General features: G+C 34.6%; 1 long non-coding RNA gene across 1 annotated transcript; it reads right to left on the bottom strand.

The window, feature by feature from the left end:
• Positions 1-500: 500 nt before the first annotated feature.
• LOC136232264 (uncharacterized) lies at positions 501-8,010 on the bottom strand. Its single transcript, XR_010690443.1, has 2 exons — positions 7,703-8,010; positions 501-6,870 (listed from the first exon to the last, which is right to left on the bottom strand). It is a non-coding gene; the product is annotated as an uncharacterized lncRNA (long non-coding RNA).
• Between the last annotated feature and the right edge of the window lie 18,626 nt (positions 8,011-26,636).

The raw sequence follows: 26,636 nt of genomic DNA, 5'->3' as shown, positions 1-26,636 counted from the left end.
GAGACAACCATGTAAGTTCAATGACCAATGGTGCATTTAACCCGTAAATAATTTATTAATCATTCTCTTTATCTAATACACTATTTAGTCCCTCTATTTTTTTTTTAAAAAAAATACACATTATACTATCTTTAACATTTATCACTATTAATATTTTGGTCTTTCGGTCTTTTTTTTTTTTAGATTTTTAACCATTATATTCAACATGAACAGTCTTTAACCGTTTTAATAGTCAGAAAAAAGACTTTATAATTTGTTTTTCAAAATATAGAACAAAATAATATATTGTATAAAAATATGGGAACTAATCAAAATAATATATTATATAAAAATACGGAAACTAATAAATTATTTGTCCAAATGTTATTTACTTTTTTTGCTGGAAATAGATTTTTATATACATATACTCTATCACCTTACTAGTGAGAAATATTTTTTTTATAAAAATGTCACATCATTCTATTTACTTTCATAAAAAAAAAAAGTGCAAATACAACACGAAAACAAAAGAATAAAACTTTCATCTCATACAGGCTACAACCAATATAAAACCCACAAATGGAAAAAAAATAGGCTCTAAAAAGCAATAAAAACAATAAAAGTTACAAATACAACAAACATATGAATCATATCCTTCTCGTAAGTCGAATCCCGTTAAAGTCGAATCCCCTAACGAATTCTCGTTAGTGGAATCATATATTTTTCAACTTATAACAGATTCTCCCAAATATAGAAACAGTAAAAAGATATATCTCATAAAGGACGTTCAAGTCCACTGCCCTCATACCTTCCCTGCTTATCGTATTACCATAATTTTCCTGGAAATTTCAGTAGACATTCGACCTTCCATTTACCTCAGATCCAGTAATACGCACAACATGACATAGAGATTCCGAACCGATTATTTGAGCGTTTACTTTTCTAGTGAATCGTCTTTCAAATGAGTTAGGATCCACTCGCGATTGATAACATCCAATGAATAACCTTTCATTGTGAAGCCAATCAACAAGTTAACTCATAGAATTCTAATTTTGGCAATCGTACTCATAACCTACATATGGAATGATATCGGAAATTTGGTATATCCAACTCGTAACTCGATACTGCACTGCATCATTTGGAAGTCCTTGAAAAGGATAGTATTCTTCTGATGTTACTTCATCTTTCTTCAAAAAATTTAAAGTGTCACGTATATGAAAACTATTATTGGAATTAATGTTATGTTGTATGGATAGCTTAGGCGTTGTATGAGTAAGCTGTAATCTAGCACGCCTCAGTCGGAGAACCGTTTCTAAGATTTTAACGCATTCGTGAGTATTGTACGTCTTATTATATACTGCCAGAATCAGATATTGTACAAGCAAAAAACACAACTTTATCAACAAAAAGAGAAAAACAAATATCGTTGGTAAGTAAAATATCTACTAACCGCCCTGTTTATGAACTCAGACAAAATCCGATACACTTTAAATTCAATATCATCATTCATATATATATATTGTAGGACCATGTACCAAGTTCCCATAAATTATGCCCACCGTCAGCGGTCATATGGAGCTAGAATTCTGCAAAGCCAATTCTTTATTGTTACCAAATTTATCCACAGCTTCTAAGTCTAGACTTCCAACCTTTTCCAGATTAAATGCTTCTGCTTTTTTGTGCCATGTATTACTAAATTTCTTCAGTCACATTGGTTGGAAATTTTGAAACATGGAGGAGAAGTTTCTAACATTTTATAGAAAAAATATTTTACAGTTAATGGCCCTGTTTGGTAAAGAGCGTTTTGGGATAAAAAGAGCGGTTTTGACCAACTTTAGAGGTTTGACCACTGAAACCGCTAATTGGAGTGTTTGGTGGAGAGAGGTTTGGAAGAGAATTTTGGGATGAAAACGCTAATTTAGAAAAAGCTCTCAATTAGCGTTTTGCAATATTACAATTAATGGACTTCTTTAACCATAATAGATAGACTCTCTCTTCTCCTGCGCCAAAATTAATGCCCTTATTCGTCTTTTTGCACAAACCGCTATTATCAATCAGTTAATTTTTACCAAACAGGTCTACACAAACAGCTAATCAAATCAACTAGTCAAATCAACTAATGTAATCAGCTAACAGTTAATTCCCAAACAGGGCCAATAACTTGATATTAAAGAAAAAGAAGAGCTTGCATTTCCATGTAGGCGCACATTTTTATTATTAATGATGTCTATGGTATTTTTTTTCCCTGGAGTTGTCTTCGTGATATTTCCATATCCTCCTACATTTTGTTATTTTGCTTGTGGCTGTTATCGTGAATTTTGCTTGTTATTTGGTAACAATGAAGATTTGGATTCGCAAAACTCTAACTCTATATTGCCGCTGACAGTAGCCATAATTTCTGAGAACCCGATACATGATCCTACAACATATACAGGAACGATGATACTAAATTTAGAGAGAATCGAATTTTATCCAAGTCCACAACCAATGGCGGTTAGTAGATATTTTACTTATCAATAAAATTTATTTTTCTCTTTTTGTTGATAAAATTGTGCTTTTTGCTTGTGCAATCTCACATTTTGAGAGTATATAGTAAGATGTACAATGCTACCATAGGCATTAAAACCTTAGAAGCGGTTCTCCGACTGAAGCATGGTAGATTACGGCCTACTTATACAATGCATAATCTATCCACACAACATTTATTCCTATAAGAGCTTCCATATACGTGACACTTTCCTTTTCAAGGACCTTCAAATGATGTAGTGCAATATCGAGCTAGGAGTTGGACCTACCAAATTTCCGATATTATTCCATATGAAGGTTACGAGTACGATTGCCAAAATTTGAATTCTATAAATCGACTTATTGACTAGCTTCACAATGAAAGGTAATTCATTGGATATTATCAATCGCGGGTGGATTGTAACTCATTGGATATGCGATTAACTAGAAAAAAAAAATGTTTAAATAATCGATTCGGAACCTCTATATCATGTTGTCTGCATTACTGATATGAAATATCCGAAGTAAATGGAAGGCCGAGTGGCTACTAAATTTTTCAAGAAAGTTCAGGTCCTACGATAGACAGAGAAGCTATAGGAACAGTAGATTTTAACATCCTTTAGGAGATATCTCTCCTTACTGTGTCTATATTTGGGAGAATCTGTCATAAAATGAAAAATATATTGATTATAAACTTGATATCTAAAATTATTCGTGTTTTGATTGTTTCTTCGGGATTAGATGAATGATTCCTCTGTTCTTGTGTTCCAGCATAAGTAATGGAAAGTCTCCGCCTGCTGCAAGGACTAACGGAGAAGAAAAATGCAAGCTCACGGCACTTAGAGTCAGAGATTAATATAAGATATATGATTGAGCCTTAACTATCAGCTCGAGCTTTTAGTTCAATCGGTTTCTTGACATGGTATCAAAGCCTCTAGGACCAAACGGCCGAGGGTTCCAATCCTGGCAACCTCATTAATTTGTGGAATTATAAACACATGGCGTGCACGCTACAAGCCCAATGGACATTTGCGTGTGGGGGTGTGTCAGAAATTAATATAAGATATATGATTGAGCTTTAACTATCCGCTCGAGCTTTTAGTTCAATCAGTTTCATGACATGATCTTAAAACTCAAACATTTTCACTAGTTACACTACTAAAGTTTAGTTAGTTAAACATTTGTTTTAATTTGGAAAATTTTAAGATAAGATATATACTAATTGATTGTAGGAATAAGTCATTGATTAGTTGAAATATAAAATTACATGCACACAAGTCATTGTAGAAATTAACTCATTATTAGTTGATATAGAAACTTTTTTGTTTATTGGCTTTTACTTTTTTCCTACTTGTATATGATCTTTTATTTTTCTTAATATACTTGTTTCTTCTTCTAGTATATAATCTCTTTGAATGTGTAAAAAAGTAAGTAATTTCTGAACTTAGGTTTACAAGCGTTCATGAAGGGTTAAATACCCTCAAATTTCTAACCCTTGTATATATAAAAAAAAAATTTAAAAAAAATAAAAACTGTATAGAATCAATTATATGAGGATGAACTAAGTAGTTAATCTAGGGGCCTCTCCGATAATTTGGACAAGTATAGGGTGAACTAAATTTCAAGTTGGCAATATTTGACAACAAATTAGCTCAAACGATCAAGTTGTTAAAATTCGACTTGGGCTAAATTGATGCAACTAGTCAACTTCAAGTTGGCAATATTTGACAACAAAACTGTATAGAATTAATTATATGAGGATGAACTAAGTAGTTAATCTAGGGGCCTCTCCGATAATTTGGACAAGCATAGGGTGAACTAAATTTCAAGTTGGCAATATTTGACAACAAATTAGCTCAAAGGATCAAGTTGTTAAAATTCGACTTGGGCTAAATTGATGCAACTAGTCAACTTCAAGAGCGTTATTTACCCTTAGTTCACTTAAATTCCATGATCTGGACATATGAGCCACTAATGCTCTGTTTAGGAGGAGGATTTGAAAGGGTTGAAGAACAACCATTACTTCGAAGGAAGGAAACTTAGAGGGTAAAGGTTTATAAGGGTCCATGAAGGGTTAAATACCCTAATATATAAGGAAAGATTCAAGGAAAAAAAAAACTTTATAAAATGAATGAATTATATGATGGTAAAATAATTACTTAATCTTAGTTTATGATGCAGTTAAAGTTGTCCAATTTAACATTTCATTAAACCTTTAATGAATACCTATCGAATTGGACTTTAATATTTAAGTGATGTAAAGTTTTAGGATTTCTATTATAAAAATGAAGTCCAATGTTTGTTGTCCGGTGGAGTTACGGGAAGAAACCCTTGAGTAATAATCCTACCCCACCCAAAATTAGTACTAAAAGATGTGATTTTTTTGTACAAAACTTGCTTGGTTTATTTGATCCATTTATCTTTATTTATATATTTTTTAAGGTAAATAATTATAAGATCCCTGTGTTTTTACCTAATACATTATTTTGTCCTTCTGTTTTTAAAAATAATTATATAGTCCTCCAGTTTTTGTTTTTATTAACTCCTTAATCCTTATACTTAAGTGAATGGTCAAACTATACCAAATAAATTTTAAAATACGAAAACACCATTTATTCTATGTTTTAATTTTTACTTTTTTCCTTATATAATCACAATATCCTTATAATATCTTCAATATAAAGTAATTGATTTATTAATTTTTATATAATTATAAAACTTTACTTTAATAACGTAAAATTTATTGACAAAAAACTGAATGAAAAATATTTTAAAAATTATCAAAATAGGAGTAAGATTATAATATTGTAAAAAGTAATTGTTTAGATCTCTAATAAATTTTAGGAAAGAAGAAAAAAAAAATATGAATTTTAGAAAAACATAAAAAAATAATAATAATATTTAATGTTAATTTAAAGATATTATATTAAAAAATAAATAATTAAAATTTAAGAAAATAAATAATATATTTTTCAAGTATATTAATTTCGGAGCATATGGAGTTCAAAAATTTCATTGAAATATTTAGATTAATTTTGACACTAAAAGATGTATTTTTTGGGGGGTTCAAAAAAAAAGATGTATTTTTTTATGCACATAACTAGGGGCAATTTTGAACTTTCATTTACAAAGACAAATGGAATGACTAAGAGCAACTCTAGTGGTTGGAGGGTTACACACCCTCCAACCACTCCACCTCACCCATTTATAACAACTCTCTCCACAAAACAACTTTAACCAAAAATCATTTCTAATGATTAATCACAATCACACTATTTAATGGATCCTATAGGTTATAATATTTTATTTTCTTTTAAATCAAATTTTGTCTATATACAAATAATGGTCCTGTTCTTTCAAAATTTTAATCAATTACTATTAATAAAAACGATAAAGAAAATTAATTTACAAAAAAAAGTATTATTTGATTTTTGATTTGAAAATAAAAGTATGTCTAATTTTTTGGGTCCAAAATAAAGTATGTTTTTTTATTTTTTGGTTAAAAAATAAAAAATGATCCCAATATACAAAGGTTGGCATCTCATTTTTTTGGTGCAAAATACAGGGATCCCACCTATCTGCAGTAAATAGAAGACAATGAAAGGGTGAAACACTCATTTTTAGAATGTGGGAAACACGCATCATTTTTTTTATCCGCCACATCATGCAAGTTGAAGCTCCTTTCTCTAGTGAGAGTGGCCTTCGTTTCAGCCTTCCTGAAGGCAAACAAGTCATTGAAACCAGCGACTCCCTGGACTGGGGAGACTTCCACCAAAAGCTCTCTAGGGATTAGTTGCTCTTTGAAAATTACAAATTGGTTCAAATTGGTCCTAATTTACATCACTAGAGTTACTCTAAAGAATTGATTAAGACAAAATTTAAGGACTTTATAATAATATTAAGGACTTACTAATTTGTTAAGTAAAAATATAAGGACCTTCTAATTATTTACCCTATTTTTTAGGGTAAAAGATTATAATTTTAGACTTTTTTTTTTAATTTCACCGATTTCATACCCCTACGACACTTTATGAATTAGACCATTAATTTATATTGTCCAGCTATTTTTCATACCCATATGACATAAATATTGATTTCATACCTCTATGAGTAAGCTTTGTAACCATTAATTTATATTGTCCAGCTATTTTTCATACCCATATGACATAAATATTGATTTCATACCTCTATGAGTAAGCTTTGTTGTACAAATAGACATGGAGTGGGTTCCATTACGACTTCACCATCTCCACTTATACTTTTCATCTTCACCCTCTTCCACTTCTACTTCTCATCTTCACCCTCTTTCACCCGTTTCATCTTCACCCTCTTTCACCCGTTTCATCTTCACCCTCTTCCACCCTGTTTATCAAGACTCTAGATTCCCTACCAAAACAAACCAATCCAAGAAATACAATAAGAAAAAGGAGGAAGGACTAATAATGAAAACACGAAGTACTTGCTTCTTCAAGTGAAATTTCTTCACCATTTCTGTATCCACCGTCATTGAGGAAAGAAAACACGGTATAGAGGATTTCGGGGAGTTCACAAACTAAATTTTCTCTTTTAAGAGGCCTGGAAGGGTACATTCTTCTGCATCATTTAAAGTCCTCCATCTGTGCATAATATCTATAATTTCTTCATAAATTTATTTTTACTTAACATGAATGAAAGTATTTGGCTAGTTCCTAAATCTTTAAGTCTCTAGTTAGAAACTCTTGGCTGATCAAGATGAATCATTAAGCTCGGAATCCTATTGATTATTTAGCTTGCACTAATGAATCAAATCTATGTTAATAGACAGTAAAGTATGACTCGCCTAAAGTCTTTCAATAATTACGACAATATATCCAAACAAGAACAGAGACTTCAGACTTGACGAATCGGATTGAGATTCGGAAGCAGTTTGAGGGTCTCAAATGACCCTCTTCAAAAAAAAAAACAACCTCAGAAACCAGAGCAAGGGGGATAGGGATTTCATTTTCGAATTCAGAGGGGTAAGACACAAAGGGAGCAGCAAAATACACGAACCAAAATCCGAGCCCACAAGGAATCAGCCTTACCTCATAACCGAACAAACATTGCAAACACACATCTCATACCAAAGACACAGAATACCCTTTACGCCTCTAGGAGTTCTTAGAACTCGCAAGAACCCGAAGAGAAATCGGGGTCGGAGAAGAGAAGAGAGGGAGCAAAGGATGAACCTTAAACTTACCTTTACATGTGAGCTATAGACTGGCCGGACCTCCTCAGAGACTCAAGGCTCTTCATCGGAGACGAAAACCACCGCCGTCGTATCGGAACTTGTTCGATGAGATCTCTTAAGGATCGGAACACGAGCGAGAAACCATGGGAGGCAGTTAGGAGATCCCAGGAGATAGTGAACGAGAACGAAATCGGAGTAAGGAGGACCGGCGGCGGCGGTCATGGCAAGGGGAGCTGCGTTTCGTTTTCAAAGAGAAGAGAAGAGAGAAGAAGTTTGGAGTCTGCTGTATAAAAATGAAACAAAACCCTAATATCTAAAACCTTTCAGTTAAAAGATGGTGGATGTTTCTGATTGAACCATCAACTTCAAATTGGGCCTCATTACGTAAGCCCAAATAAACTAAATTCTTTCATGTGTTAAGGTGTAAATACCCTAATGTTTTAGTTCAGAAACAATTTTATTTTTAATGTCTAAAATTGTGCAATTTTACCTCTAACGTTCACATCCCAATATATGTTTGTGATTTGTTACTGATAAAATGATGCACATATAAAGTGTAGATGACTAAATTCATGATCGAGAAAAGGTATCCACCGTCGACAGCATTGCTGGCCACGGAAATTCTTTCCATTCCCAAAGGTGAGGATCAAACCTGGACCTTTGGTTAAGGGAGGAGGAGCCTTTATCACTCCACCACAACCTGTTGGTTTTTTCTCTTTACATATCTAAAAATACATGTATATAGCTTTCATTAGACTCATTCTCATATAATATTAAGTGACTAATCTAGTTTAATTTATCCCAACAGATAATCAGTTGGATTACTTTAATTTTCATCGATTAAGTTTCATTTCAAACAAAAACTTCTATTTATCAACTTAAATACCAATTCTTTAAGTCGACTCGTTTGTTATAAGGGATAAAGCCATTTAAACCCCTAAACTATAGAGCCAAACTCAATTAACCCCTTACTCTGCTCAAATCAATCAACGAGCCACATCAACTGTCCATTTAACGATCAAGTACAAAGAACATGCAAATAAACATAATTAGATATATAATTAACCACTTACCTCTATTCCGAACACAGAATGCTAAAATAACAAACATCATCTATCTTCAAATTAATATATGTGTCCTCAAGTGTAGAATAAACCTTTTTTTTCTTTGTTTCTGCGGCTCCCCTTTTCCTAGAAAAATCAGATTTTCCTATATATACACACATAGGGAAAAGAAGTGTAACTAGTTAGAACTAGTTTTTGACCCGTGTGATGTACGGATTCATCTTAATATATAAATATTAACAAAAATATAATTAATAATTACAATTAATGATATAAAAAAGGAGGAAGTGACACCTCAGCTCCATCATTACTGTTTTATATTATATATAGATTCTTTAAGTCGACTCGTTTGTTATAAGGGATAAAGCCATTTAAACCCCTAAACTATAGAGCCAAACTCAATTAACCCCTTACTCTGCTCAAATCAATCAACGAACCACATCAACTGTCCATTTAACGATCAAGTACAAAGAACATGCAAATAAACATAATTAGATATATAATTAACCACTTACCTCTATTCCGAACACAGAATGCTAAAATAACAAACATCATCTATCTTCAAATTAATATATGTGTCCTCAAGTGTAGAATAAACCTTTTTTTTCTTTGTTTCTGCGGCTCCCCTTTTCCTAGAAAAATCAGATTTTCCTATATATACACACATAGGGAAAAGAAGTGTAACTAGTTAGAACTAGTTTTTGACCCGTGTGATGTACGGATTCATCTTAATATATAAATATTAACAAAAATATAATTAATAATTACAATTAATGATATAAAAAAGGAGGAAGTGACACCTCAGCTCCATCGTTACTGTTTTATATTATATATAGATTCTTTAAGTCGACTCGTTTGTTATAAGGGATAAAGCCATTTAAACCCCTAAACTATAGAGCCAAACTCAATTAACCCCTTACTCTGCTCAAATCAATCAACGAACCACATCAACTGTCCATTTAACGATCAAGTACAAAGAACATGCAAATAAACATAATTAGATATATAATTAACCACTTACCTCTATTCCGAACACAGAATGCTAAAATAACAAACATCATCTATCTTCAAATTAATATATGTGTCCTCAAGTGTAGAATAAACCTTTTTTTTTCTTTGTTTCTGCGGCTCCCCTTTTCCTAGAAAAATCAGATTTTCCTATATATACACACATAGGGAAAAGAAGTGTAACTAGTTAGAACTAGTTTTTGACCCGTGCGATGTACGGATTCATCTTAATATATAAATATTAACAAAAATATAATTAATAATTACAATTAATGATATAAAAAAGGAGGAAGTGACACCTCAGCTCCATCGTTACTGTTTTATATTATATATAGATTCTTTAAGTCGACTCGTTTGTTATAAGGGATAAAGCCATTTAAACCCCTAAACTATAGAGCCAAACTCAATTAACCCCTTACTCTGCTCAAATCAATCAACGAACCACATCAACTGTCCATTTAACGATCAAGTACAAAGAACATGCAAATAAACATAATTAGATATATAATTAACCACTTACCTCTATTCCGAACACAGAATGCTAAAATAACAAACATCATATATCTTCAAATTAATATATGTGTCCTCAAGTGTAGAATAAATCTTTTTTTTTCTTTGTTTCTGCGGCTCCCCTTTTCCTAGAAAAATCAGATTTTCCTATATATACACACATAGGGAAAAGAAGTGTAACTAGTTAGAACTAGTTTTTGACCCGTGCGATGCACGGATTCATCTTAATATATAAATATTAACAAAAATATAATTAATAATTACAATTAATGATATAAAAAAGGAGGAAGTGACACCTCAGCTCCATCGTTACTATTTTATATTATATATAGATATGCAAAGAAATAGAGAGACTTTAGGGACTAATTTAAATTATGTAGAACTTTTAGATATAAATATGCAGAGAATTAGAGAGATTTTAGAGATTAATTTAAATTCTGTATAACTCTTAGATATAGTACGGATAAAATAATCTTTTTATAAATAAATATAATAATATAACTAAAGTTAATATATTATATTTTTTATTATTAAAAAAGGAGGAAGTGACACCTCATCTACATTGTTACTGTTTTATATTATATATAGAATATAGATATGCAGAGAATTAGAGGGATTTTAGGGATTAATTTAAATTATGCAGAACTTTTAGATATAGATATACAGAAAATTAAAGAGATTTTAGGGATTAATTTAAATTATGTAGAACTTTTAGATATAGATATGCAGAGAATAAGAGAGATTTTAGGGATTAATTTAAATTCTGTAGAACTCTTAGATATAGTACAGATAAAATAATCTTTTTATAACTAAATATAATAATATAACTCAAGTTAATATATTATATTTTATATTATATTTTTTATCAGTAAAAAAGGAGGGAGTGACACCTCAGCTCCATCGTTACTGTTTTATATTATATATAGATATGCAGAGAATTAGAGAGATTTTAGGGATTAATTTAAATTCTGTAGAACTCTTAGATATACTACGGATAAAATAATCTTTTTATAAATAAATATAATAATATAAATAAAGTTAATATATTATATTTTTTATTATATTTTTTATCAGTAAAAAAGGAGGAAGTGGCACCTCAGCTCCATCGTTACTGTTTTATATAGAATATAGATATGCAGAGAATTAGAGGGATTTTAGGGATTAATTTAAATTATGTATAACTTTTAGATATAGATATGCAGGGAATTAGAGATATTTTAGGGATTAATTTAAATTATGTATAACTTTTAGATATAGATATGCAGAGAATTAGAGAGATTTTAGGGATTAATTTAAATTATGTAGGTCTCTTAGATATAGTACAGATAAAATAATATTTTTACAAATAAATATAATAATATAACTAAAGTTAATATATTATATTTTATATTATATTTTTTATCAGTAAAAAAGGAGGAAGTGACACCTCAGCTCAATCGTTACTGTTTTATATTATATATAGATTATATATAGATATGCAGAGAATTAGAGAGATTTTAGGGACTAATTTAAATTATGTAGAACTTTTAGATATAGATATGCAGAGAATTAGAGAGATTTTAGGGATTAATTTAAATTATGTAGAATTCTTAGATATAGTACGGATAAAATAATCTTTTTATAAATAAATATAATAATATAACTAAAGTTAATATATTATATTTTATATTATATTTTTTATCAGTAAAAAAGGAGGAAGTGACACCTCAGCTCCATCGTTACTGTTTTATATTATATATAGATTCTTTTTTTTTAAATAATTATTACTTTCTCTTTTTAATATATATATATATATATATATATATATATATATAACATTTTAATACAAACTGAAATCAATTGAAAGAAGTAAAACAGAATTGGGGAAATTTCAGTATATATTCGATTGATTCAGATAATAGAATACAATGGCTATATATAGCCCAGCCAACACACTGGTAACCAGGGCCGCTCTTGACAATTCATGGGCCCTAGGCAAACTAAGAAATAAAGGCCCCTATAAAAAAAGTGCACGTAACAAAATTTTCCAAAAATCGTTTTTCATATAATAATTTTTTTCCATTTGAATCACTATTCTACTATTGCTATCATCATCCATAAAAATATCTTCCGAAAATCATCGCTTTTTTCCGAGTTCACTTGCATTTAAATAAAACAAAAAATCCATCAAATAACAATTTAATTATTTCACAAAGCAATGAACATGAAACTATATAATATAATCAAAACTAAGAAATCAAATAATAACAAATATATATAAAGGAGAGATAAAATACCTAAAATAATCAACCAAATTTGATAGAAAAACTGAAAATTTCGATCGGCGAGAGGAGGCGAGGCGACAATAGTGGTTTCATGTCGTCGATTGTGGTGATTCGATAATCAAAACCCAAATATTAAACCATTTAGAATGAACGAAGCTGGCTGGAACAAGATTAAATTAATATAAGGGATAAGATACCAAAATATGTCTATGGTTTTTGGAGAAGTATCAATTTAGGCTCTACGTACAAAATAACATCAATATAGGCTTAACGTTTAAAAAAGAGTACCAATTTAGGCCTCGATAACAGATTGGACACGTCATTCCTATTACTCCGTTAAGTTCTGAGTTCTTCTTCCATTTACAATTAACAGAACTTAACGGAGTAATATCAATGATGTGTCTCGTTCCGTTATCGAGGACTAAATTGGTATCATTTTTTAAACGTTAAGTCTATATTGATGTTATTTTATACATGAAGTCTGAATTTATACTTTCTCAAAAACCATAGGCCTATTTTAATACCTTACCCCTTAATATAATGAATGTATATTATTAATATTCCATGATAAAGATGAGCATAATCAAAGGAGGAGAAAAACGTGTTGGAGTTAGAGAGGAGAAGAATGGTTGGACTTGGATAATAGGGCCTTTTAATTTGTTTATGGGAAAATTACATGATAAATCATTTGAAAACTATTTTACAGTTATATAGAGTAAGCAAATTTTATATTTCTTTTTGTCAATACAAGCAGTTACTTTGTGAAATTATAAACGAAAACATTTTAGTGGATATGAAATGTGCAGTTTTTTTTATTTGAGATTTGACATAATAAGAAATAGTTTTTGAAGATATGACAAAATAAAAATTACTTTCACAACTTATAGAAACCTGTATTTATTTATTGAAATGTGAATATTGTGTAACTAACCCGTTTTTAATCACCTAATCTAGAGGAAATCTGGGCCTTTTAATTTTTGTAATCACCAAATTGAGTACAGTGGAGAGGAAGATTTGGGCTTTCAAAGAAAAGCGTAAAAGAATTAGGCCTCTCTGCATTAATGTTTATATAATTTTTCTTTTAATCCCATATATACATATAAGCGTAATAGATTTTTTTGGGCCCTTTCTAGCCCTGGGCCCTAGGCTGGCGCACTCCGGACCTAGGCCCAGGGCCGGCCCTGCTGATAACCATATAAGGCTAACAACATAAAAGACAAAATATCTAAAATAGTCCTCTAAACATAGAAACTAATACAATATAATCCTTCAGCCTCTCCTCAAGTTGAAGTACTAGCAATAGCTTCAACTTGACTGGTATTCAGGGATGGCAACGGGTAGGGTACCCACGGGTAGTGCCAATTCCAAACCCTTACCCGTTTATTTTTTAATTACCTGTACCCGTCCCATTACCCTAACGAGTATATTTTTGCATCCCATACCCTTCCCATTTAATTAGCGGGTACCCACGGGTACCCTTACCCGTTAAAAATCAATAAATAAAATAAAAAATATTACAAATTTAACAAAGTATAAATTTAATAAATCATTTATCTAAAAATTGAACAAATTGAACCTTAATCAATAAGAATAAGTAGCTTAGTGGTATCACTCAATGGTTGAAAAACAAAAGGCCGGGGTTTAAAATCCCAAATAATACATCTAAAAAACAATAATTTTTTTAATATATAAAAGAATTATGACGGGTAACGGGCTAGGGGGTATTCCCATACCCGTCCCATTACCCTAACGGGTAATTATTTTGATCTCATACCCTTCCCATACCCTTTTATACAGGGTACGGGTAGTCCTATTAGGGTCGGGTAGTGCCGGATACCCGCGGGTACACTACCCATTGCCATCCTTACTTGTATTACCAATGATATGTAAATTCATAAGCAACAAAGTACTCGCCATTTGAGCTCTTGTGAGTGGCTTGGTGAACAGGTCTGCAAGTTGGTGTGTAGATGCAACAAATGGTGTACAAATGAATCCTGATTCCACATGAGCACGAACAATGTGGCAATCAATTTCCACATTTTCATCTTCTCATAAAAAACCGGGTTTGCTGCAATGTATATAGCTGCCTGATTATCACAACTTAGAGGAAGAGGTAGTTCTGGTGGCAACTGAAACACCTCCATCAGATAGGATAACCACTTGATTTCACAAGATGCAATTGACATTGCCCTATATTCAGCTTTAGCCGAACTCTTACTGCACACAGGTTGTTTTTTAGATTTCCAGGATACTGAACAATCTCCAATGAACATGCAATATCCTGTGATAGACTTTCTAGTCACCTTGCACCTCCCCCAATCTGAATCACAATACCCCTTCATAGACTTCAGATTGGAAGAATTAGAATAAAACAGACCTAGCTGCACAGTTCCTTTTAGGTACTTAACCACATGCTTAGCTGCTTCCATTTGAAGCTCAGTAGGAGCACTCCTATACTGACTTAACTGGTGAGTGATGAATGTTATGTCTGGGCGAGTAAATCCCAAGTATAGAAACCTCCCAAATAGTTTCCTAAACTGTTCTAGTTCTGCACTCAGTGGAGATTCAGCATCTACAATAATTCCACTATTGAATGGATTCAATACAGGTGCACAATCACTTAGCCCTGGATCTTGAACAAGATCTATGATATACTTAGACTGAGATATCAGTAAACCTCTACCTGATCTAGCCAATTCAATACCTAAGAAGAACTTGGCTTCACCCATATCTTTGATAGTAAAACTATCATCTAAAGCCTTTTTTACTTCATTAATTAGCTGTATAGATGTTCCTGTAATCAGTACATCATATACATAAACAATCAATGCCAAAAAATGAGTAGAAGTCTGTTTGGTGAAAATATATTTGGTGAACAAACAATAGTCACGGATTGACTTAACAAACCCCAAAGTAATCAATCTGTCAGTAAATGCCTTATTCCATTGCCTACCAGCTTGCTTAAGCCCATACACGGACTTGTTAAGCTTGCAAACTAAACCCTTTGCCTTATTATACCCATCTGGAGGATTCATATACAATTCCTCATCAATATACCCATGAAGGTAGGCATTATTGATATACACTTGTTGAATGGGCCAATTGTGTGTCACAGCAATAGCAAGAAAAATTCTCACAGTAGTAACCTTAGTCACTAGAGAATAACAATCATGGTAATCAATACCAAACTACTGATCATATCCCCTGGCCACCAACCTTGCTTTGTGTCTTGCTACTGAGCCATCAGCAGCATATTTAACTTTAAAGAGCCATTTGAAAGTAATTGCCCTCTTCCCTGCTGGCAAATGCATTAAGCTCCATGTTTGGTTCTTCTCTAACGCTTCTATTTTTTGTTGCATAGCTAGTTCCCATCGAGGATGCCCCTTAGCCTTTTTATAATTTTTTGGCTCAAACTCCTTGCTAACATTGGCTAAGCAAATCATATAGGACATGATTCGGAATATCACTTGGGCCCAATAAGCCCAACAAGCCCAGCCGGCCCAAGGGCTAAGGGACCTGAAGGCCCACAGGCCCAAGACAACTCACTATAAATACACCAACCAAGGAAGGAAGGCCGATCGGGTAACATACTTGTTGGTCCCGTGTGATTAGTTCCAAGGGGGGGGGGGGGTTAGGAACTAATATAACTTTTTCTTTAATTATTTATGCTGACTTAACAGTTTTGGTGAGTTTGTCAACTCAGCTTTAGGTCAGTTTGGCCGAATTTAACGTAAGACAGCTTTAGTCAGATATTGACTAGAACTGTTTTACTTGTGAGTTGAGAATTGACACTTACAGAGGTCAGCTTTCAACTCAGCACTCCAATTTACTCAGAGTCAGCTTAATCAATTTAGATGTTGAGTAAGTTTATCATACAACACATACAGGTATATATTTATATAGAGAGAGTTAGAGATTACTCAGTATCACTTATCCTGGTTCGGCCTCTCTGCCTACGTCCAGTCCCCAGAGTCCTCCGGGCTTTTAGAATCCTATACTGAGCTCTTTAAAGGTAGAGCACAAACCGTTTACAAGGAAGTTGAATATGCAAGAGTACCTTCCTCTATTCGTCTACTCAACTCCTACTGAATGCTATAACCGAACACCCAGATTTTCTCTACCACTAAGTACCCAACACCGAGCACTCAGCATACACTCTCAATATTACAATTGATAATAACTTGTTCCCTTTCAAGCAAAGAACACTTTAGATGATTACAGACAATCAATCTAGCATTTACACAAAGAATGGAAGTTTGGTGTAAGATCTTTTTCTTGTTTTTGAGTGCTTTGAATTTGTATCTTTCTCACTTGTGATTTTCTGTAAATCGGCCATCTTCCAAATGGAACCTTTGTCCCTTTTATAGTTGAAATGTAGGAAACAAATCATTTGAAATTGATTTGTCCATTGAGTCCAAAAACGGCTCTTTTGGGGGACAAATCTCTGGTCAGCTTCAGATGTGCAGGCCAATCCTGAATCCTGAATTCTTCAGATGTCAGGCTTGTCTTCTTCCTGCAGACTTTGTCTTTTTGCGGCAGTTCGTCTTTTAGCCACGGACGGTTGACCCATTCATCTTGGAATTTGGCTTTTGCATAATTCCGAGATTTCTATTATTGGCGCAGAGGGTTGGCAGTCTTTGTCGTCTAGCCAACGGACTTTTCGTGCTGTCTTGAAGATAACTCATCTTGACTTTGTTATCCACTGCCTTTGATTGTTGTTCAGACTTCATACTGAGTCCTTTCTTACTCAGCTTCCAAGGTCAGCTTCGTTCTGTAAGACTTCATTCTGAAGCAGACTTTTCTTCTTTTATGCTGAGTTCCGTTTCACTCAGCTTATGTTATGTCTTCATTCTGACTTTGTCCTGTGTTAATTTTATTTCCTTTTGCATTTATATTTATACTCAACATTGAACAAATGGATTAGTACAATTAAACCAAAACACTTAAATTTAATTGTCTCTTAATCATGGATGATTTTGTCAAATCAAAATCTTGTGGAAAGGTGTTTCAACAAACTCCCCCATTTTGATGTTGGCAAAATACATAATTATGGAACTCAGTTTTGAAATTCCCCATGATTGATTTATTTTTCATATTTTTGAAATTGCTCCCCCGTATGGGTTGCATCTATTAACTTAACTCTAAACCTTCCAAGATTTAATTGAGAGAAATTAAAGATACTTGTACTGACTAAGTTCAATCCTAGACCTTCTAAGATCTAATAGGTCAGTTTTCAGAAATGATCATTTTTAGAAACATTTTATTACTCCAGTTTACTTATGTGTGAAGATGTATACTGAGTATGTTTCATTATGATTCGTTTGTTCAATTTGGGCAGATCAGCATATAATACTAAGCATGGTATTAAGAAAAGTTGGATAAAGTGATATTCATCATAAATTTACTCAACAAGAAATATAAACATTAAGCACAAATGAAGTATGGGCTAAGTTCTAAACTTTAGACTAGACTACTTCTTCTTCTTCGGATTGACTTGAGCTTGGTGATCGGCTTGATACTTGCCTTTTCCTTTATCTTTACTTCCTGATGCACCACCGGCGTGCTGAGTTCCATCTTGGCTTTTCTCCCCCGTTTTGCCATCATCGGGAGGAGGAGGAATGAAAGTATCATTCCTAGCAGCAGCAGACAAAGCGTTTGAATAACGCTTCAACCTTCTTGTACTCTTACTCAGGCCATCAATAACTGGAACACAGTCATCTTGAATAGTGCGAGGAACCCGTAGGGAGCTACTCAGCATGCTGATAAGAAACTCATGAGATTTGCTGATCCAGGAGATAAACTCAGTTAGCTGGGAAAAGGATTGATGGTACATTTTGAGCAGAGCTGAGTCATAGAATTGGCGTTGAGCATTGGTGTAGCGTACTGAGCGAAGGATGGTTTGTGAGAAGCTCAGAAGTTTTTCATTAGTGATGGGGTCAACATCCATCTTTTCCTTGTTGACATTGAGAAGACGCACAACTTCACTCAGTTGATCAATAGTACACTGAGAAGTGGAGGAAATCAAATCACGGGTGCCGGTCAGGTCAGAGGTTAACTTGGAGAAATATTGCTCTATCTCAGCATTGCATACTCAGGATGAATCGAAGATCCAATGTTGGCCAGATCTGTGGTCAGCTTAGCAAAGTGATCCTTAAGCTCAGTAGAAGTAGCATACCCCGGATGTACTTCTGATAGACTCTGGATTTTGCCTTCAATTGAATTCATGTGGTTGACCAGCATAAGCAATAATTCAGTCAGCTTGGCAATTTGGTCTTGCTTGGGTTGCTGTGTCTGGACCGTGGTCATTACACTTATGATATCTTTGAGACTCCGAATTTCGCTCAGAAGCTGAGTGATGGAAGAAATTTGGGAGGACTCAAGATTCGCAGACCCATCAGCATCAGCATGAGGAGGATTCAAATCCTGAAGAAGAGACTGAGCAGAGGCAATGATTCTGCGCCCATACTCAGTAGCACTTAGATAGGTAAATTGGCCAACAGGATTGGACTTAGAGGCTGGAATTGACGTTGAGCTTGAAGGTGGTGGAGTTGGCTGCTTGTTGGTATGGTTAGGTTGTGCAATTGTTAGTCCTGGTGGTAGCTCAGTATGAGGAACTGAGTGCTCAACATCCTGGGTATTTTGAGTTTGAGGAGAAGGACTTACAGAGATGTTGACCTGCTCAATATGAGGTGGAAGTTGAGCAGGTTGTTCCATAGTTAGCTCCTTGTCTTGAGCAACTTGGACTTCGAGCTCTTGCTCGGCAGAATTTGAATGTTCCAGAGTTTTGGCTTGTTCCTTCATAGGAGTAACAGAGGCTTATTTTTGCATAGATTCCCTAGGAGGAGACTCAGTATCATGTGAGAAGTATTTGAACTAGATGTCGGAGAGGTCGGGAAGGTGCTCTCGAGGTGGAGAATCATCTAGAAGATCAATAGGCTTTTGCTTGTGTGCCTTCTTCTTGAGTCTTCGACATTTCTTAGCTCTTGGTGGTGAAGGATCAGCTTGAATATCTTCACTGGAGTCAGAAGATGATTTTTCCAAAAGTTCATCATTGAGTGCATAGTCTTGCACATCATTCCCTGGTTGTTCAGCATTTTCCTCCTGATGTTGCTCAACATCATCTGGCTCAGCATGATCTTTTTCCTCAGTATCAGGCTGAGTGGTATTACTTCTCTGTTCTCTCTCTTCTTGCACAGCAGGGGTTTTTTCAATGTCAATCCCAAGGCTTTTGACGAAGTGTGATTGGGGAGTGACAACCCAGTTGAGGGGGTCAGCTTCAATGACTTTCAAACCAGAGCTCTTTCTTCTCTGTAGAGGTTGATCTAGTGTTTCTTCACTCTCCTCTTCGGGCTCAGCTTGCCTTTTTCTTTTCGCTGCTGACTTAGGTGTAAGGTCAGCATCAACCTTCTTCCCTTTAGACACAGCTCGTACTTTCCTTGGGACAGTATCAACATCTTTTGAGCACGTTTCAAGTGCTTTTCTCTTCTTCTTTGTTGTTGCTGGCTCAGTAGACTCAGCAGTAACTTCCTTTTCTTTAGGTTCCACTTCTTGCTCATTTTCCACTTTTTGCTCAGCATCGTTTTCTTCCTCATCTTCCTTAACAACTTCAGTCCCCTTCAAAGGTTGGTTGAACAACAACCCAAACAGCAGAGCCACTGTGATTTCACTTCCTAAACTGTCAGTCTCATTGATGGTCTCTATTTTCTGATCTTCGAGGATTTTGGTGATTAGAGAGCCCAGTCTGAGTTTCTTACCTCCTCGTTGAAGTGCACCGACCAGGAACACATGCATATTGAGTGGGTTGTAGGTCAACATGTGCCATATGAAGCACTGCTCGAAGTTGGATGCTGACGATGCTGAGCTGAGCTTTGGGAAGATGAAGTTAGTCAATATGTAATGAGCCATCTTCTGATTTTGGCCCATACAGGTACTGGGTATTTCTCCCTTGTGATTCTTCGACTTACAAAATCCCTTGACATGGTCAAGCTTTTCTTTGGTTGTCCTAAATTCTTTCCCTGTTTCTAGCAGGTTGAGTAGGGTTGTTAAGTAAGATGGGGTGATTGTTATCTTGTGCCCCTTGACGGAAGTTTCCAAGTAGTCAGCATCTTCTTCGTCGACATAAAGATTTGAGTAAAATTCCCTAACTAACCTAAGATAGGTTTTCCCAGAGAGAGAGAAGAGTCCTACCCATTCATTCTTCTCAATCCACTCACAGAAGGGTTTTTCAGCGGTGATGAAGCTCGGAGAGAACCATCTGCATTTCAAAACTTCCAGATTATTGACCTTCTTGTGAACTTTGACCATGTTCCTTTCCCTGGGCTTCTTTGAAGAGCTTGATGGGTCAACTTGAGGGTTTTTGTTCGGAGTTTGGTTAAGCTGAGGAGGAGATTTTGGATTTTCATCGGTGTGATGTTTGCCGGAATTACCACCGGAGATATTTTGAGGGTTCGACATTTTCTTTTCAGAGATTCTTAGGAATTTTGAAATTTAGAGAGAGAGGAATTCGAATGCCAAAAGATTCAAGCATAAAGAGGATTAAGTGGGAGATCTTTCACAATTTATAGAGATTGGAATCGATCCTATTCGTTGAACTAGCCGTTTCACCTTGGGACGTTCAATCGATAGGGATTCTGTCATTTATGACACGTTCGGTGCATGGGTTTTCCCATTATTGCTTACGTTATTCTAGGTGCTATTTGTTACACGTGTTAGCATTTAATGGTGCAAGTGGGCTTTTACTCAGTTTTGCTAGAATTCGAAGCATTTGTGATATTGAGTACCTAGTTCTATGGAAATGAATATCTTCTCTTAGTAACTTAGCATAGGATAATCACTTCAACATGTATATCTACTCAGCATAGAGTGATTTTCTATATCTTAAGCTCAGTATGTAGTAGTTACTAATTTTGACTTAACTCAGCATGGCAATCACTCAACATTCAATTTTTCACATAGAATTATTAAAGAGGATTAGACATACCGATAGCTTCCCTTAGTATATTGAATTGTTCATGAGCCAATGGCTTGGTGAAGATATCTGCAAGTTGTTCATCTGTTGGCACATAGGCTAGTTTGATCTCACCCTTTAGTACGTGATCTCTGATGCAGTGATGCCTTATGCTGACATGCTTCATTCTGCTGTGTTGGATTGGATTCTTGGATAGATCAATGGCACTCTTGTTGTCACATTTGATCTCTATTGTTTCTGTTTTTACTCCATAATCTTCAAGCTGTTGCTTAATCCATAGAACTTGTGCAACACAGCTTCCAGCAGCTACGTACTCAGCTTCAGTTGTAGACAAGGCGACTGATGACTGCTTCTTGCTGAACCAAGATACTAGACAACTTCCAAGGAAGTGACATCCTCCTGAAGTACTTTTACGTTCTAGCTTATCTCGTCCATAGTCAGCATCAGTATATCCAATGAGTGAAGTCATTTGAGGTTGGATACCATAAACCTGCATCAACTGAGCTCTGCAAATATCTAAAAATTCTTTTTACAGCAATTAGGTGAGATTCCCTGGGGTCAGCTTGATATCTTGCACAATAACATACTGAGTACTGTATATCAGGTCTACTAGCCGTGAGATAAAGTAAGGAGCTTATCATACCTCGATAAAGTTTACTATCTATTGACTTACTTTTCTCATCTTTGCATAGGACAGTATCAGTACCCATAGGGGTTGATATGGGTTTGCAATCTTCCATATCAAATTTCTTTAACATCTCTTTGGTGTACTTGGACTGACTTATGAAGATGCCATTCTTACCTTGCTTAATTTGAAGTCCAAGGAAGAAGTTGAGTTCACCCATCATGGACATCTCGAACTCAGTTTGCATCTGTTTGCTAAATTCTTTACACAAAGATTCATCAGTAGCACCAAATATTATATCATTTACATAGATTTGTGCAAGTAGGGTATGTTTACCCTTTTTCTTAATGAACAAGGTTGTGTCAGCTTTTCCTCTAACATAGTTCCTGGTCAGCAGGAAGTTGGTCAATCTCTCATACCAAGCTCTTGGAGCTTGCTTCAGGCCATACAGGGCCTTCTTGAGTTTATAAACGTGGTTTGGAAATTTTGGATCTTCAAACCTAGGAGGTTGGTTAACATAAACCTCTTCGTTTATAAAGCCATTAAAAAATGCACTTTTAACATCCATTTGATATAATTTAAAGTTCATAAAACTGGCATAGGCACATAATATACGTATAGCTTCTAGCCTAGCAACTGGTGCAAAAGTTTCACCATAGTCAGTACCCTCTTGCTGACTATAGCCTTGAGCTACAAGTCGAGTCTTGTTTCTGACTACATTTCCATGCTCATCTAGTTTGTTTCTAAAGACCCACTTAGTTCCTATGGACTTTTGATTTCTGGGCTTAGGTACTAAATCCCATACCTCATTTCTTGTGAATTGGTCTAGCTCTTCTTGCATAGCATTGATCCAATATTCATCGTGCTCAGCATCAGCAAAGTTCTTTGGTTCATGTACTGATACAAAGGCCACATTGCCTAGATACTTCCGAAGCTGATCTCTTGTCATTACCTTGTTGTCAGCAGCATTAAGAATGGATTTCTCTGAGTGTCCTCTTAGAATTTTTATTTCCTTGGGTAGTGTTGAGTCGTTTGGAACATGTGTTTCTACAATATCTATAGGAATAGATTGGTCAGCAAATGTAATTTCAACTTCTTGCTTACCTTTGGTTAGCCCTTGTATTGATGACACAGAGGCTTCTGGTTGATCAGCGGAAGCTGAGCTTGGTTCATCTTCTTCAAGCTGAGCTATCTTTCCTACAGGGTCAGCTTCATCGAACTCAATATGTACAGACTCTTCTACAACCTGAGTTCTTTTATTATAGACTTTATATGCTTTACTGTTTGTTGAGTACCCTAAAAAGATTGCTTCGTCAGCTTTGGGGTCAAATTTAGCTAGATTGTCTTTCGTGTTGAGTATATAACATTTACACCCAAAGGCACAAAGGTAGCCAATGTTGGGCTTTCGTCCTTTCCAAAGTTCATATGGGGTTTTCTTAAGAATAGGTCTAACTAAAGCCCTATTGAGAATATAGCATGCTGTGTGGACAGCTTCACCCCAGAAATACTTCGGAAGCCTATTTTCACTCAGCATGGTTCTAGCAATTTCGACAATTATTCTGTTCTTCCTTTCAACAACCCCATTCTGTTAAGGTGTTCTAGGAGCAGAGAAATTGTGGTCAATACCACTGGTTTCACAGAATTAATCAAACTGTTGATTTTTGAATTCTCCACCATTGTCGCTTCTAATATGAGCTACTCTTAGGTCTTTGTCAATTTTAAGCTTTTTAATCAATGTGGTAAACATCTCAAAAGTTTCATCCTTGCTACTTAGCAAGATGATCCAAGTATACCGAGAGAAATCGTCTACAATGACCAAGAAAAATTTCTTACCTCCCAAGCTGAGTGGCTGGATAGGTCCGAAAAGATGCAAGTGTAGTAATTCCAATGGTCTCTTGGTTGAGACAATGTTTTTACTTTGAAATGACTTCTTTGTTTGTTTGCCCTGCTGACAAGCTTTACACAATTGATCTTTTCAAATTTTAATTTGGGTAAGCCCTCAACTAATTTCTTTCTAGCTAATTTGGCAAGAAGGTCCATGCTGACATGTCCAAGTCTTCTATGCCATAGCCAGGAGTTATCCTCTTTAGACACTAAGCATATGTTTTTAGAAAACTGTTTTTTCTAAATTTAGCATGTATACATTGTCTACACGAGGGGCAGTTAAAATCAATTCATTTGTATTTCCCTCGAGTATCTGACACTTAGTATCATCAAATACAACCTTTCTGCCGCTCTTGCAAAGCTGAGCTACACTCAGCAGATTGTATTTGAGACCTTTAACTAGGGAGACTGACTTAATAGTTGGGTTACCTCCGATAGTACCTGAGCCGACTATCTTACCCTTCTTATTGTCTCCAAAGCTTACATTACCACCTCGTTTAAGCTCTAGTGTGATGAATTGTGTTTCATCACCCGTCATGTGCCTTGAGCATGCGCTGTCTATGTACCAAAGTTTTGACTTCTCCACGCATGTCAAGCTGACCTGCATTTTAAACTATTCATCTTTAGGTACCCAATTCTTTTTGGGTCCTTTCTTGTTAGTATAAACAGGTGCAAAGTCATATTTTAGTTTGTGACGACATACTTTTATAGTGTGGCCATTTTTACCACAGAAGTCACAATAAATTACCCTTTGAGGGTGATGCTGGGTGTGATCAGCATTGTTATGCTGAGCATGCCAACATACCTTAGTGGTATGTCCTTTTCTTCCGCAGAAGTCACATTGGACAATCTGCTTGTTGAACCAACACACATCTTTTGTGTGTCCCTGTTGAGCGATTTCCGCAAGTGCACGGTATACACTTGTAGTAATAAAAGATATCGATCCCACAGGGAACGTTTTTTAACAAAAACTTATTTTGAATTGGTTAAATATACTTTTAAACTTTATAATAAGGAAAATCGTTAAATCGGATTTGGTTTTGAAATTGCTAGAATGAGAATTAGATTAGAGTATGAAGATGTTAGAAAATATTCTGATTTAAGAATGAATTTGCAAGACAGGAACGTTTAGTACTTTTTAGAAAAGTAAACAAATATATTCGTTTTCATTAAGCAAAGAAAACAACTTTAAACTTTGTATAAATTATGACGGTGAAATAAATGACGGAACCTCTAATTTTTAGGCTTTGAACTGTAGTCAATCCTCCTACGGTCGGGTTAGATCGCTACCTTAACCAAATTAAAACTCTTTCGAGATAGAAATTTGTCTAAGTTGTTCAACAAAGTTTCCTTGTAAAGATTTTGAATTAAACTACGTTTTAATGAAAACACCAGCAGTCCACTTCGGATTCTTTACCAAAGTGCTGCATAAAAATCTATCGAATAGAACAGACTTTATTAGATGAAATATAAATTGATACAAGTTTACAGAGAACAAGGAGCATGAAAACATTTCACGACTTGCAAGTGAACGGGTTGTCAATCCTTTCCTTGGGTTTCGTTAGAGTTTGTCAGACTCAGGGCAGATCCTCTACTCAATCTTCTCGTTGAATCTTCGTAATAGAGACTGGTCTATCTACTACCAAAATGTAAACTAAATTTGAACAATGTCTAAACGCTACTGTGTTTGTTATTATTGAATAAACAATGTGTGTACATCATATTGCTTTGTACAAAAATGAAATCTATTCTCTGACTCATTTCTGAGTCAGAGTTTCTGCATAAACTCTGCACTAATCTTCTCTTCTAACTCTCTCATTATATTTTTCAACTCTCAATCAACTCTTTATTTATAGATGTTGAAGAGTCGTGATTGAAGTGTCGTGTCCGTTGTGGAGAGTCGTGTCCGCTGCGAAGAGACGTTCCTATCCACCCGAAAGAACGCGTTTCTTGGAATTTAAACATGTGTTTGTTGTGCTGCAAAGGCTGCTGATCTTACCGAGAATGGCAATTCTCGACCGAGAATGGGGAAGTGATTTTTCAGCCTTCGGACGAAAGGGAGAAGCTGCCGGTCAACGCGTGTCGCGACTGAGAATTTGGGATTCTCGGTCGCGGCCCCAAAATTCTCTACCGAGAATATGAATTTTTCTCCTATTTCTAACTTTGTTCTTGTCTTCCTTATATCGGTGTGCTGATTTCTTTGTCTTTTGGCTCTTAACTTAGGGTTTTTCCTTCGTTTTTGACCTCTTTTCATTTCTATTTGGATTTTACCAAATATTCAGGTACCTTGCATGAAAGAAACATATTCGAACGTAAAAGTATTCTAAATAGATATAAACAGTATGAATTCGAAGCAAAACTGATGTAAATATTAATGATATTTTAGGTATATTTTGGGCTTAACAAATCTCCACACTTAATCTTTTGCTAGTCCCGAGCAAAATTTCATTGAATTTATTCTTTAACTAATCTCGTTATGAAAATAAAACATATATCTTTGTATTTATTTTTAAATTAGTTAAGCCGAAAAGATCAACTTCGCTTAGCATATTTGTACGCAAAAACTAGTATAAATACGATATATCATTCGTCTTGTATTTTCAATTTTAAATTGAAGTAT

Source organism: Euphorbia lathyris, chromosome 6 (genome assembly GCF_963576675.1).
Source record: "Euphorbia lathyris chromosome 6, ddEupLath1.1, whole genome shotgun sequence".
In the NCBI taxonomy this organism is placed as follows: Eukaryota; Viridiplantae; Streptophyta; class Magnoliopsida; order Malpighiales; family Euphorbiaceae; genus Euphorbia; species Euphorbia lathyris.
This window is presented reverse-complemented; position numbering and strand designations above follow the sequence as displayed.